Raw genomic sequence first — 15156 nt, 5'->3', positions numbered from 1 at the left:
CCACTGAAGGCTCACTGCAGCCAAACTCCCACCACACCTTCTGGAAGCTCTCACAGCTCCTTTTCAAATTAGTTCTCTCACTGTGCTGATAAATACAGAGAAAAATAAAAATGAGTTTTGCTTTCCTTCATGGGGGTGGCAGGCTGTTGGTATAATGAAGATTTATGCATGGAGAAGTGACAATCCAAAGGAAGGCATTCGTGTAAAACTCCATTTAAAAAAAAAAAAAAAACACAAACCTGACTTTGTACTGAGAGATACTTTACCACACTACTTGACAAACAGTGGGATGCAATCTAGAAGAGGTTCACTGGAGAGGTACTTACTGCAAAGCTTTTCATAAATTACACCTGAAATAACCCCACAGAAGTTTTGATAAGAAGGGAGGTGTGGTGACACCCTTCTATCTGGCTACCACTGCTGATTTCCAACCCTTAAGAAAACTAAGGCCAGTTTCTCAGCACTTGCCTTCATATTCTACAAAGCCCATGACTTTCCCATAGGTTCCCATGAAAGGAGTAAAGGAAGTATGCAATTGCTATCAAGCCTACCTCATAGTTATGCATCATCCTCCTGATGTCAGAGAGAGAAAAATCTATTAGAGAGGAAGAGGTCCCAACTTGCAACTCCATTTCCATTGGACCTGCACTAGGCTTTTGACCCAGTAGTTCCAGTTCCATTCATCCAGCCTCTTAATATCAGTGGGATAATCCAGAACTGTTCCCTCTGTCCATCATTTATAGCAACATCTCCATCACAGCTCACAAAGGCACAGAGCCACAAGTTAATTATATTTCCTTCCCAAAGAAACAAGATGCTCTGTTTTCTCACATGTTATAGATACTTGCTTCTCTGCATGACAACTGAGCATCACACCCTAATGCACAGGATTGGACCGATGGCAACTGAGAATGCTGTGTTTAGACTGATGCTTGAAGTAATACTTTTAAGTTTGATGGGAGTCTGTCTCAGAAGGATATAGTAAGATCTCAGTATGCCAGACCCTCTTCTCGACTTTGCTAATGGCAGTAGACAGAAGTTTCTTGCAAAGCATTATTTGAATCCTTTTCAACAAACAGCAAGAATGTAGTAGGAAGACTCAAGAACTAGCAGTCTCTTTGGAATAGTGACACATTCCAAAACAGTTTTGAAGTTCATGGATTAGCAAACAATTTGTTTAGACAAAACAGCCTACAAATTAGCATAACCTATCTAAGAAACTGGACAAATAAATTCAACAGTCAGCCTATGCTGCGTTCCATCACATAGTGCCTACACTGTCAATCTTTCTGCAAGGGGGACACTTAGCTGCTTTTCTGACAGAGACAATATGAGGTAAAACACATGAGCAAGTAGGTTGCTCCTGTGAAAGTGATCCAGCAAGCTATCTGCTCTTGACCTGCAGCAGCTCCCATGATGAACAGAAAAAAACCATAGATTTACGGGCAATCTTACCTCTGTAACATCAGCTGCAAGCTTGATACAAACATTTTGCCTTTCAGTTAGGCTGGATTACCAAATCCTCACCGACCAGCATTAATTTCAGTATAACATTTCACTTTCTAATTAATAAGCACCTCAGGCAGAAGAAACTACAGATAATTTATTGAGCTGAACTTGTTGGTCTGCCAAGATAACTCATAGCATGGGAGGGATTTTAATTTGTCTGCCTGGTCCTAATGTGTACATATATAACTTTGGTCTTCAACAATAGTCCAGTACTGGCTGCTACAAGACAGAGTCTCTTATTACAGAAAGATACAGGTTGGCAGTGACCTTTGGAGATCATCCCGTCCAACCCCTTGCAAACAGCACAGTCAACTAGATGAAGCTGTGCAGAGCTGTGTCCAGTCACAGTGTCTCCCAGGATGAAGATGGACAGCCATCCACGGCCTCACTGAACACCTCTTTTCAATATTTGATCCTCTTCATAATAACAAAAATACTCTGTATCTCTAATTGGAATTTCCCTTGTAACTTCTGTCTGTTACCTCTTGTCAGATCCCTGTGAATCCTTCCAAAAGCTGTATTTTCTTTATACTTTACCATAAAGTAGTTGGAAGACAGGAACAAAATCTCCTCCTTGCTTTAATTTCTTTAAACAGAACAAACCAGGCTCTTTCGGTCTGTCCTTGCACATCATGTGCTCCATAATCACCACAGTGACCCTCCATTGGATTCCTCCTCTGGTATGTACATGTCTCTTCTGCTGGGGAGCCCCAAATTGGGCTAAGCACTCCAATATAGCCTTATTCTGGAGGAAGGTGTTCTTTCTCAGTGTGAAGGAATGTAAGGGAATGTGGGGCTTGGCATGGCCCACAACTAACCATTTATTACATTTATGCTTTTATCATGTTTTAAAACAAAGGCACACATTAAGGTGCAGGGTCTCCACACATCTGAAAGATCTTTGCCTGTTCTGATAAAAAAGAGACAGTCCTTTATTTTTGAGTTAAAAGGAGGATTATCAGATTGTGCTACTGTGCTTTAGGCCTACACGATCTTCCAAAAATAATTTTTTAAATTGATTTTTAGATTATAATTTGATATAAAGAGAAATACTATAAACATTACATCACATTCTGCACATAAACTTCTCTGCAGGGATAGTATCTTTAATACTGAAAGTGTAAACAGTATTTATCTTTTTTGAATAAATGAAATCAAACCTTTACCTACAAAATCATAGTTCCAATAGTCAAAAGAACATAATGGATTTTATAGTAGCCACACTTTACCAAGTTGCCTGAAAATTAAGAACTTTCCTTTAATATAACCTGCTTTGTAATTTTCCTTTTCTCATATCATATATGATACCATTTATTTTGAAAGAATATCTACCAGACTGAGTGGAGCTGCCTCATTACTATGGTTGGCCCTGTCAAAATCCTATGTCTTCCTTGCAGAAGTGTAGCATCCCCATGCCTAACCAAATGAAAACAGATGCATCAACAAACTTAGATGCATGAAGTCGAGCACCAAAGGGGGTAACACAGCCAGAGGCCCTGAATGCTATAAAGTATTGCCAAATTTAATGCATATTCCACACTTTGGAAAAAATACTAGTCACCTATGAAAAGTCAAAATCAATGCAAGAATTCCCACTAAGGTACTGGAAAACAGAACTGCGGGTACTAAAGAACAACCTGTTCTTTACAGGGGTCCTGTTCATGCTTTCAGGTATCAGTGCTTGCCAATGTTGGCTCCAGGTTCCTAAGGACAGCAATACAAAGATCATTCCCAAGTACGATAAAGGTTACCCATAGTACATGACAGATTTTAGCAGCACTCAAAAAAGGAAAGAAAAAAAACCAAAAAGAAACTTTCCTCCACTTTTGAACATAAAAGTGTTTAATGCATCACTATTTATCACAAGAAGTTTGATTTCACAAAAATCCCCAAAGGCATTTTGATCAGATATACTAATAGGGAGTAGAAACACTAGAAAGGGCTTTCTCAGTTTTTAAAAATTTTCTTTGATTTTTTTTTCCAAGGAACTGATCAAGGAGAGCAGAACAGAAGATAAAGTGCAATGGGAATTGTACTTGCATCTCAGAAATTACTTCTTTTGCAGTCTGCTAGACTTGTACAGAAGGAGACTGAGCAACAAATTAGAAATGACGGGACAGTGCCCAGATAGTAACAATAACTGGGATTATAGTCAATAAAATCTCAGTGTACTGATCTACCACATGAACTTCACAACAAAAGGGAAAGGGCAGCTTGCTTCCATCAATTTCCATCACAGTGGATTCTGATTCTACATCTCAGTACCAAAGTTTTGCTGACACTTGGATTGAATTCTTGTTTTGTTAGTTCCATAACATTACTCCTACTTACCACACTTTGTAGCCCCATGTGTGCTTCTTTTTTGCCCATAGTAGCTAGGGTCCTTGAATATTTGTAGACTTATATCCCATCTGAGCCCTCTCTCTGCCATGCTGTGCATATTTAGCTCTTTTAATACTTCCTTGGAAGTAAATCTCTTTAGCCTCCTGTCTTTTTTTTTTTTTCAGCATAAAAATGATAAGTTTGCTCATAAACTATAAAAAGGCAGTAATGTATATGAGCAAACTTATGAACAGAAACTCCATTATGAAAATGGCATGTATGTAAATTTGGTTCATCACCTATTATCCTCTAAAAGCCTTAATAGTTAATTCATTGTGATTGTGACAAAGTCATGCATGCTTTATGCCTGCTGGATATATAGCACAGCTCTGTTTATGTTTGGACTATACTTTTTATGAATGTGTAAAAACTGCTGATTAATAAGGCTCAAAGAAATCTGCAGTAATTATTTCTGGAAAGATATACAACATATGCAGTTCTAACACATTAACAGTGTTTCATTTTAGTCTCATTACTGCTTTCAGTTGGAATCATTCAGTCTTACTGCATTAGGGAGAGTTGAGAGACTACACTTTCCCATACTATCAAGTAGTTGCTTGAGACCATCTAACATAGCTAATGGAAGAAGCAAATACAACTAAAAAGCTCTGGCTTGGGGTTAATCCAGTATTCTCCATCTACGGCAAAGACATGGAAAGTTAATTAGGGTCTAAAACTTATATCTTTTACTCAGACTTCAGCATCACCTGTGTACTTAGTACACAGAGCTTCTTCCCTGAATTGACCATCCCCAGGATACTTCTTGTCATCTGGAGCTCCAGCATGAAACACGATCAGACAGCTCGGTGCCCTGAGCAGAGGAAAGCAGCAGCGAGTGGTCCCTGCACACCTTGCTTGGGGAGCAAGTGAGCTGGCAGGGCTGGCTTCACACTCACGTTCACACCGAACATCTGGCTGACCCCAAGTGCTGGGCAAACTGACAGAAGCTCCCCCAAGATGATAAGGGCAAATGGCATGACCATGCTGCTCAGCTGACTTACAATGAGATGAAGGGAAAAAGAAATTACTCTGAAATTCTGCAGTTCTCCCTTCACATGCACTTAAAAACCCTGAGGTAAGCTTGCAATGGGACCTCACCTGCTAATTATAATAATAGAAAATTTGTCCTGTTTCTAGGAGTCTCAAACCAGCATACAGAAGCTGCACTGCATGTGTTAGTGAACGAAAAGGTGAGAAGCAGATGGTCAAGAAGAGAAAAAAGGACTATATAGAATATTTTGTATGTATTTAAATTCTACTGCTGGTTCTCTCCCAATTTTGCTGTTCCCAAATGCGCTACACAGAGGCTGCCGCATCAGATGCAGATGGATCAGTCTTGAAGTAGCTTAAAAAATGTTAGCTTGGTTTACCTAATTCTGCCTTTTAGCTGGTAATATTCTCCCTACTAGGGAATTGAAGTGTCTACAGCAGGGTTGTCAAACTCATTTTCACTGGGGGCCACATCAGCCTCACGATAGCGTTCAAAGGGCCGAATGTAACTTTAGGACTGTATAAATGTAGTAGTAGTTATATTTATACAGTCCTAAAATTACATTCGGCCCTATGAAGGCAACCATCAGGCTGATGTGGTCACCGGTGAAAATGAGTTTGACAGCCCTGGTCTATAGCATCAAATCAGCAGCGGCTACACTTTGTGTAAGCATCACTGATTTACACAAACTAGTCTTCATTTCCTTACCTCCTCATTGCTTTACCGCCAGAGTCAGATTTTTCTGAGGTTCAGGTAATTCTAATCCTTAAAGAAAAAAACCCAAACAAACACAATGTGGCTCTTTAAGAAGCAGTGTTAAGGTGACTAAAATAGCAAATGAATAGTTGGGAATATAAGCACACATGCTGCTTTGGTAAGCCTATGGCTTTCCATCCGAGGAGATAATTTTATTGTTAGGAAAAAAATATCAAATGTTATTCTCAGAAGTGACATGAATATCTCGGCTGGTAAGGAGCACACAGGTTACCTGTCCTTTACTTTTGAAATGGGACTAATTCTGTTGCCTAGCAGATCTTGTAGGTGACCCTAGGTCTGGAGCAAAAGCCCAGAGGTCAGTCTTACAGATCAGACAATGAACATGTGTGTCTGGAGACTGGAAGCTCTGGCAGAAAACAGGCTTCCTTGAGAGTGTTTTCCTAACCACCAGGTAGTCTTATGTTCTGCAAGGTTTATTGGATTACTTAATTCTCCTAGTAATTTGATGTACAGTGAGGTATCTGTGACCCACCTCAAATCCTTGCAGACAGCAGTAGGCCAAGATAAGGCCTGGTTTCTGGGTCTTCTTTTGAAATGGCTCAGAACCAGTTGTTTTGTTTTGTTTGAAAGTTGGTTGAATTCTGAGACAAAAGATGGGGTGAGGGAGGCTTTCTAAGTGATGGGGAATCTTGAGCCTGTACAGTCTGTCAAAGAGGCCGATAGCTAACAACTACGAGTAAATAGATTAATCAATCAGGAGTTAGTAACTTGGAAACACTGATAGTGATTTACACAAACAGATCAAACCTTGATGTAAATTAGTATAGCTCCACTGACTCTTGCACATGGCACTGTCACACCATTTGACCGCCAGAAAGCAGCAAACAACAAGTAATGAGGACATTAGGAAAAGGTTCTTCTCTGAGAGGGTGGTTCGTCACTGGAACAGGCTCTTCAAGGGAATGGTCAGGGCACCCAGTCTATCAGAGTTCAGGAAGCATCTGGATGAGACTCTTAGTCATAAGGTTTAGTTTTAGGTAGTCCTGTGAGAAGCAGGGAGTTGGACTCAATGATCCTTATGGGTCCCTACCAACTTCAGATGTTCTATAATTAAAAGCATACCAGGAACTAGTGGTATTGCATCAGTCTATATCAGAAAAACAAATACTAGCCTACGAGGTAAGCCCTTCCTACACATTGAGCCTAGGTTCAAGTCTTAAAAAAAACAACCCAGGAGCGAAGTAAAACTGCTTTATTCTTTCTCTCCTCTGTTCCCAGGTTATTTGACTAACTACTACCAGAGCTGCAGAAAAGAAGGGAGAAAGAGAAGAACTCAGACAGGTCCCATCAGAATCAGCCAAGTGGAAGGAGCTAAAAACTGAAAGGCAATGAGGAGCAGATTCTTAATAATAAAGGAGAGGCAGCAAAACAAGGGGAGTTTGGTGCTCAGTACTTAAAATCCAAACAGGTAGCAAGTTAGTATCACAGCACCACACATAATGTATAGTAGTCTCAGGCTGCGAGTACAGTATCTTCCTGGTCTTTGCACTGCTTCCTGCTGTGGCTGCAGCCGCAATCTTCCTGATTTTGCAACTCAGATTGCTAAAAGAAGACACGTGCATGTGCTAAGCTGGAATGCAAATCTACTGTTTGGTCTGCAGCATTAAATTACTGAGATAAAGTCATTCACAAGCCATTTCTTTTGCATTTAGCTGATTTGAAACAAATTCTCCATCACCAATGGAGTTTCAGATGTCAGCTCTCTGATTGGATTCAGTAACACTATTGAAAACAGTAGTTTTTTTTATTCTCCTTTTCTTCCCACTCATTAAGTTTTTCCTCATTTGCCTTATTGATATTTCACTTAGAGACAAGCTGGCTGAAGTTCAGAAAACTGAACAGCACAGTACAAAACATCATGGGCGCTCATTTTCCCCTTGGACTATTCCATAAATAAAAAAGCCTTTTGATGTCTGGATAGTCATTCAGATACATATATAGTATCAGCTCTTTCCACAGCTGGTCCTGACCCAATATCAAGGTTTAATTCTGATCTTATTCATTCAAGCAACTGTGATGAACTCCTCCCTGATTAACATGAGGTTCTCATTTAAATAAAGCTGAACACATAGATTTGTCTGTTATTTCAGCTTTTCTACCAAAAAAACCCAAAACTAAACAAAAAACAACCTCCCCCCCCAAAAAACAACCAAAGAAGAAAACACCAAACAACAACAACAACAACACACCAAACAAAAACAACAACAAACCAAACAACAACAACAACAACAAACAGGCTTATCCACAAATAAGGAATAAGGGGAAAGAGGGCATATCTAAGCCACCTTCCTACTTATCTAATCCTTGATCTGCTGGAGCGTACCCAACCTTGATGCTTTATAAGAAGGCAGCTGGCTTTGGGTAAGCAGGGAGGAATCAGCATTTTGTCTACTTCAAGCCCTTTCTCCTTTCTAATATATTCCTGTATGGGCCATGCATCAAGAAGAATCACCTATGTCAACTTAAGGCCTTTTTAGGTTTTAAGGTCTAAACAGGCAAGACTCATCCTCTACCTCTTTTGACTGGATTATTGGCCACGTTGCACATCCCAACCAGAAACAGAAGAACGTGTTCTTTGCACTAACTCTAGGCGGGGCAGGGGGCAGATGGTCGGGGAGGGGGCTGTGAATAAAAAGGTGTCATGAAATCAGAGGCTGAAATAGAAGAACTGCCTATGGATCTTATTTCCTTCCAGGACACAGGTTGTTATTTAAGTTGCAAGTGTCTATACATGTGTGCTGTAACAACCAAATAGACAAAAATCCTTCCATCACAAAGGGCCTGATACTGGGTTTTACCAGTGACTATGATTACCTGGAACAAAAGTAAGTGCTTATTTGCAAAAACTTTGCATTACACCATGTTCACATGCTCTTTCTGGCAGCTTTTCTCCGTGTCCTGTTTCCCATTTAACTGAAGGTAATATTGCAATTAGGCTGATTAGCCTGCAGTGGAACTCATGGAAACCAGCTAATTGTGCCAATTTGGCACTTTCAACAAGATAAAAATTGAAAATTAATTTTTCTTTGGTATATTTATTTAACATTTAGACATACTACATATGATAAAATAATTCAAAACTGTCATTAGTATTATGGAAACATGGACTAAATACTTCTTAAAGGTCATTGTAGTACACAGGACAGCTAGACATATTCTGCTGTAATCAGAGAAAGATGACAAAGGCACTGAGTTGAGATTTAGACAATTTGGGTTTGCTTCATAGCTCTCCCACAACATCCCAGTGCAGCCTACGCAAGGCACTTAGTTTTACTGGGCTGCAGCTCCCCATCTGTTTAATGAGGATAATAATACTTTCCGTTTGTCTTATCTACTTAGATGGCATGCTCTACTGGTCAGGGACCTCCTCTTACCAGGAGTTTTATACAGAATGAGCATCCTGATCTCATGGGCTGCCTGCAGGGGATACTGTAATGCAGATAATGAATAGCATAATCCATCATGATTTAATGTCTAGAGTTGAGATTTTTAACCTGGACTACCCATGGAATAATTACCTTTTTTAGTGCAAGCATACAAATATAGATCTCTGCTAAACATGTATGAAAAGCAGACAATTCAGGCAATTTAGCTCCTTGTATGTACATCTTAAGCAATTAACCTAAAAGACAATGTTTACATGAACAGTTAAGGATCAGCTAGGTCAATGTTTGAGCAAGAAAGAGAAAAAAGTACTTAATCAGGTATAAAATTCTTTAACAGAGAAATGGCACGTGCACATGTATATATAGCACCTACCTAAAGTCAGTACTGTGATCAGGCCATCATAATTGATCATGCCTGAGTGGCATAGCAAGCTGGTCCCTCATCTTCTGCAAGGACCTGCCCTCAGCTGAAAAGCACACGCACTGCAATGGGGTTAAGAGCACTCAAGCTAAACGGTTTGCTAAAATTCACAGAGATGATGGATATGGCTAATAGCTCTGATGGACATTAGAACTATAACACATTTGCAAAGGGGAAGGGAGCAAAAACAGATTTCTAATTTTGTTTCAAGATAGCCTACAGTTTTGCAGTACAGCTAGGTGATCCTGCAGCACACCATCAAATACCTATGAAAACAAAATTAATGGAACCCCATAAACTAACCTTCTCAAGTCAGGCTCTTAGATTATTACCTGTCACCTGTTCAGGACAGTGACACAACCCATTAGAAGAAAGCTGCCATTTTCTAATTACAGCTGAGCTTTTAGCAGAGGGATGTCTGTTACATCATCTTGAGAAACAAGAATAGCAGAAATGTCAAAGGAATCTTACTGAAGCAAGAAAGTATTGTTCACCTGCTTCACTCATCAATTTGCACCTATATTCAGATGCAAGATTATATACACCAGGTTGTATACTTATTTCAAGGAATGCTAGTTGCTCTTTTTTCCCTAGGGAAATCTAACGATGGAAGAGTTTATCTTCCTTCACACTGTACCTGGAACAAATAAGAATCATTGTAAATATCCATTCTTTTTTCACTGAGATCTTATAATGAGAGCTGCAACAACTCACTCCATCAGCATATTTTTGCAGAATGCACAGGATGTTCGATGTTTCCTTTTATTTTTTTTCCACTTTCTATTTTAGATTTCCATATTATTCTGTTACTCCAAATGAAGAGAATTAGGAATGGGCCTGTTTCTTAAGAGAGGCACTACCCTGTCTATACGTTGCCACTGAGTAAAGAATAGCTGCCAGCTCCTTTGTTGGTAGACGTCAGGTAAGTCCTTTCAAGTCAGTAAAACTGTGAAGCTTTAGGCTATCTAAACACCCTATTCAGAGGGTTAACGCGGATCATTCCTGACTATTGCACACAGCAACGCAATAATCTTACAAATTAAACTTTACTTCTGCTTTTGAATTCTTTCCTCCATCTGTCATTGCCTACTTAAAAACACTTTGTCTGTCCTTCTTTCTTTCAAAAGCTGTTCACAAATGCCAGAGTTAAGCAATTATTATCATTTACATCTAACATCACAGCAGCCTAATACCAAAGAGCTTACAGGTTTGCTTTGACAATCCAATACAAATGTCATATGTAGAGAACACAAAGATACAGGATTAGAGTCTCATCTGCTCTGCAACCTAGTGTATGAAGTATAAACAGATTGAAATGTCTCTTTGATACTGCTCATCTCATTCACTCAAGCAGACTCCTTAGGAAATCTCATCCTTTTTCACATCATCAAAAAGTAGCACTATTCGTAAGTCAAGGCCATACACAAACATCCTGCTGTGTCCAATACCACATAAAATTCTAGTCCTCTAATGCAGCCGGGTTGAACTAGTAGTTCTTCCTGCCCTGCTCCCTCCCAGTCCATTTTAGGATCGTGGTGCAATATTTCCAGAGTCTTCCTCCAAGCCACCCATTCCCATAACAGCAGCATATCCTCCCAACTACATCCTTCTGCAACTTATAACTGCCATATTGTTTCCTCTTTCTTCTGTTTTCAGGAAGCAGAACAAGAGGTGCTCGTGTTGCATGGGAAATTTGCTTTCTAGTCCTTACAGGTCTAAAGGCTGCCACCAACTTATCATTAGGCTGGAGTACACTACAAGAGATAACAGCAAGTGGAGGTTCAAATTGTTCTTGATTAAACCAGGCATGTCCACATGATCCGTATGCTTATAATGCCATAAGTGTCTTCAAGATCTATAAAGGCCATGATTTCAGAGGAGAAGGTGACACGAATACAATACAGGCAGAGCATCTGGAGAACTAGATGACATTCACATCATCTTTATTGCTGTCTATGGTCATACTTAACCTCCCAGACTTTCTCTCACACTGTATTGACCAGAGGAAAGGGAGAGCTCAGTGAAACCTGCTACTCACCCAGAGATACACAGTGATGTTCAGTTCAGTGGAGCAATATTTGATCTCACATATGTAGGTTGTAACTTGAGTATGTGCCATCCCACCATGATAGCATCCCTGGGTACTCCACCAGCTTAGTTTATTCCACTTCCTTTTCTTTTTGTCTGTTCCAAACCTCACCTCATCAGGCTCTTGCATGCAGACTATTGAAGCATGCAAGGAACACAACATTCTAGCTTTTACTTACTGCTTTCATTTTAGTATTCGGTTAATAGCTTTTCATTATTTTTAAGCCTAGTACAAACCTGTTTCAACTGCCTGCAGACCTTGTCTAACTCTGCCCATCCCAGTTCCCTAAGCTTGTTTGGCACTTGCCTCTTCACTGGTCTAGTGCTGGGGCTAGCCCAATATCAGGAGGTGAGGGCAAATTACAAGAATCAAATAAATTATCCAGTGAACAGTGCAACAGGATATACTACCCATACAATCAAAGCCTCCATCAGCCCACCTTAAATACCTGTGTGGCCAGACTTCACTTTGTGTGTGTACTATCAAAGCTCCTATTTCAAAATAGAACAAGTTAGGAAAAGTTAGCTAACCCCAATGCTGCACAGAAGGATATGGTAGTGACAGCACACATGAGCAAGTCAACTTATTCTATGAATTGCTGTCACATTTGTGGTATTATCTTCTGAAGACATAAATTACAAGAATTCAGTTCAAAAAGTAATCTTAGCTACTACCAAGATGTGTGAACCAACACAGGCTCATCGCAAGAAACAACCAGTGGCCACAAATGCAATTGCAAAGAGCAAATTTTATTTTAGTTACCTCACTACCGGGGGATTTCCAAGGCAGCAGCTAAGCTCCTGGCCAGAGGTAACACAAGCAGAAACGCCAGTGCTGCACAATTCAGCCCTTGTAGAAGATCGCTGGGCCTGCTGCATTCACCTGTATTTCAAGGCTTCAAGCAGGTGCAGTCTTGAGTTCTTTGTCACAACAAAGCAGGAATTTCAGGCATAGTGATAAGGTGCCTTAGAGTTTCTCACAGGCCTATGTTATCTAAAAGGGGTTCTACTTGTCAGTAAAACAACTAGTGTGATGTATATGCTTCTTCTACACTCCAGCTGCAGTCACTTGAGTGTATTTACAATTAGCCTTCTCACCATTCTTGCACAATTCCCATACACAGGAACAAAGCCAGGTGTTAAGTGGTGGCCTGGGATATAAAAAGGAGTGTAAGGACTTGATCCTGTGGTGACTGTTAAATACAGGGTGTTTCAAAAAGATGGACCCAATTTCAAAGCAGTATATTTCACAGTGCTCTTAAAAAGCAGTAGAGCAGATGCATTCTCAGGGTTATTTAGGGAAGAGATTATTTTCATTTTGGCAGAATGCACTGTTGGGAACACCCATAAAATAAGAAAAGGATGAGGAGATGTATCAACCACACACTATAAGAACAACCTTGGTTTGATATTCAGCACGTTCTTTCATTCAAGCATTTATTTTGCTACCCACATTTATTTTGCTACCCTATAAAAATGGGGGTTAGCCAAAACCAAATGCACCCGCCCTGAATTTAAAAGTACTATTTCAAAACTCAAATAGAATTAGCAATTCGGGGAAAGGAAGACTAAGTACAAACCTACATGATGGGGCTTTGCTCCCAGAAACAGAAGCTTCTATAACCATTCATTTTCCTTCCAAACAGACTCAACAGAACAACTCTCAAGAGTTCAAAAATCTCACTGGTATTTAATGAGGGTAAGTAAGTATCAATGCAGACTGTGGAAAGTTAGTCTAGACTAAACAAAAAGTGAATCCAAGATAGACTAATGAAACTATTTCAACCCTCTATAGCTGGGCTTATTCAGTATTAAAGTAGCTGTAATCAGCTCTAACATAACTCAGTTTTGAAGAAAATTGAGTAATTCAGAGGCCATACTGAATAGATACAGTACACAAAGGTAAGGACAGGCAGATAGAGTGAAATGCTGGTACCAAACCAGATCAAGCATTTTCGTTTTTTCCATGCAAGGAGTTCCTAAATTAATTTGGATTCCTTTGCATTACTTAACATGGTCCAGCAAGTACAGTCCTTACATCATGCACTGAAGGGCATTAGATTAGTCATTAGATTGTTCATTGAAGGGCATTAGATTCTGAGTATTGTTCAGCATGTGTTAAGAGGAATGATGGCTGATCAAGGACATTTTGCCCTTGCCAAAAGGAGCAATGAGGGTCAACAAACCATATGAGACAGAAGGCTGAAACTCTTCCAGTACTGAGGATTGAATGCCAGATCCTGACCTGATCCTGACACATGGCACTGCTCATTGCTGGTCACACCTGAGCTAGGACTTTAATCAAAAAAGCACAAAATAGGTGATTAATTTTACACATATAAGCTATAACTTTAGACTCAGCAGCCTGTGGACTCCTGCTGCATTTGCTTTGAGGCTGTAATCCAGTAATTACATCTGGCTAGCCAGACACTTCCTTCACGAAGTGGGTATTCATAAGACTATTAAAATTGTCAAGGACTTTCAGCCTCAGATTCTGATTTCAGCCTTCCCAATGCAAATTTCCATTCACAAAACAGCCCTAATTTTGATGTATGTGGTTCATTTCAATTTCAAACCACCTACCTGCCACACAAAAAGCCCTTAGTAGTCTAGACTGACTAGCCCTGGCTTTTACTGTTAAAAAATCGGCAGAAACAACTGATTAAGACGGGGTGTAGGAAGAATCCTCTACTGAGGCTAGGAATCTCACAGTCAAATAAAGACTTTTACAGGGTGAATTTGGAGGGCTGTGTGCCTTGACTCATTCTATAGTTCCCAGGGGAGCAAAATGAATTTGTGAAGCACACTGAGGAACAGCCTTTTACAAAGGAATCACAAGCTCACCAAACTAAACCTCAGCTTCACTTCACTCTGAGGTTTGCCGAACCCCACAATGAAGTTCTAGACTTGAGCAGCAAGATCACCTCACTTCCTGGTCCTCAGCTGAACAGGACACAACATATACACTAACACCAACTACAACATGCACTCTACTTCTAAAATCCAGCTTTGAGTGGCATAAAATTACATTTTGATAAAATACACTAGGGATGTGGCTCAAGCCTCTGTTAAATCATGGACAGCTGGTACCTTATTAATCTTCAATTTCACAGCAGTCTCCTTCTGCTGGCACCTTTACTTCCTGACATCTCAACCTTTTGAGAGTTAGTGATTGGCAAAACCAGCATTGCCAAATCTGAAGGACTTCATTTCCAGTTTAAACCAAAATCACCCTCCTTAAAATGTTTCCTGCCTATATTCATCTTTTTGCCCAGGACTTCAGATCATCAGTCCCAGCAGGGTAGGCATTTGGAGTAGATAGTTACTAAAGTTCAGTAAAAAATAATTCAGGGGTACACTGCAAAAGATGTCTTCACAACCCCCTCTCCTTTCTCTGAAGAGTTCAAGGAAACCCACATCACCACTAATCCTTCCCTTCCTACAGGTCTTATCCATGAAGCACAGGTTAAAAGCCTGGTCAGGGATGATCGAGCAGCTCCTTAGAGCTAACAAGGACTGATTCAAACATGACTCGCATCTCATCCGTGTCAAGTGAGCAACTTCTTTAATGAAGTAGGGATGCTGTAACATGCATTGGAATA

The 15156-nt window shown here is 40.0% G+C and overlaps 1 protein-coding gene across 1 annotated transcript in view; it reads right to left on the bottom strand.

Moving 5' to 3' along the window:
- TSPAN4 (tetraspanin 4) overlaps positions 1 to 15156 on the bottom strand; it is a gene marked incomplete at both ends in the record, with an annotated part of 201553 nt that overhangs the window by 53219 nt on the left and 133178 nt on the right. The gene's annotated exons all lie outside the window — the stretch shown is intronic.

The sequence above is a fragment of the Nesoenas mayeri genome (genome assembly GCF_963082525.1).
Source record: "Nesoenas mayeri genome assembly, chromosome: 5".
Lineage (NCBI taxonomy): Eukaryota > Metazoa > Chordata > Aves > Columbiformes > Columbidae > Nesoenas > Nesoenas mayeri.
Note: the sequence above shows the minus strand (reverse complement) of the source record. Positions and strands in the feature narration are given on the sequence as shown.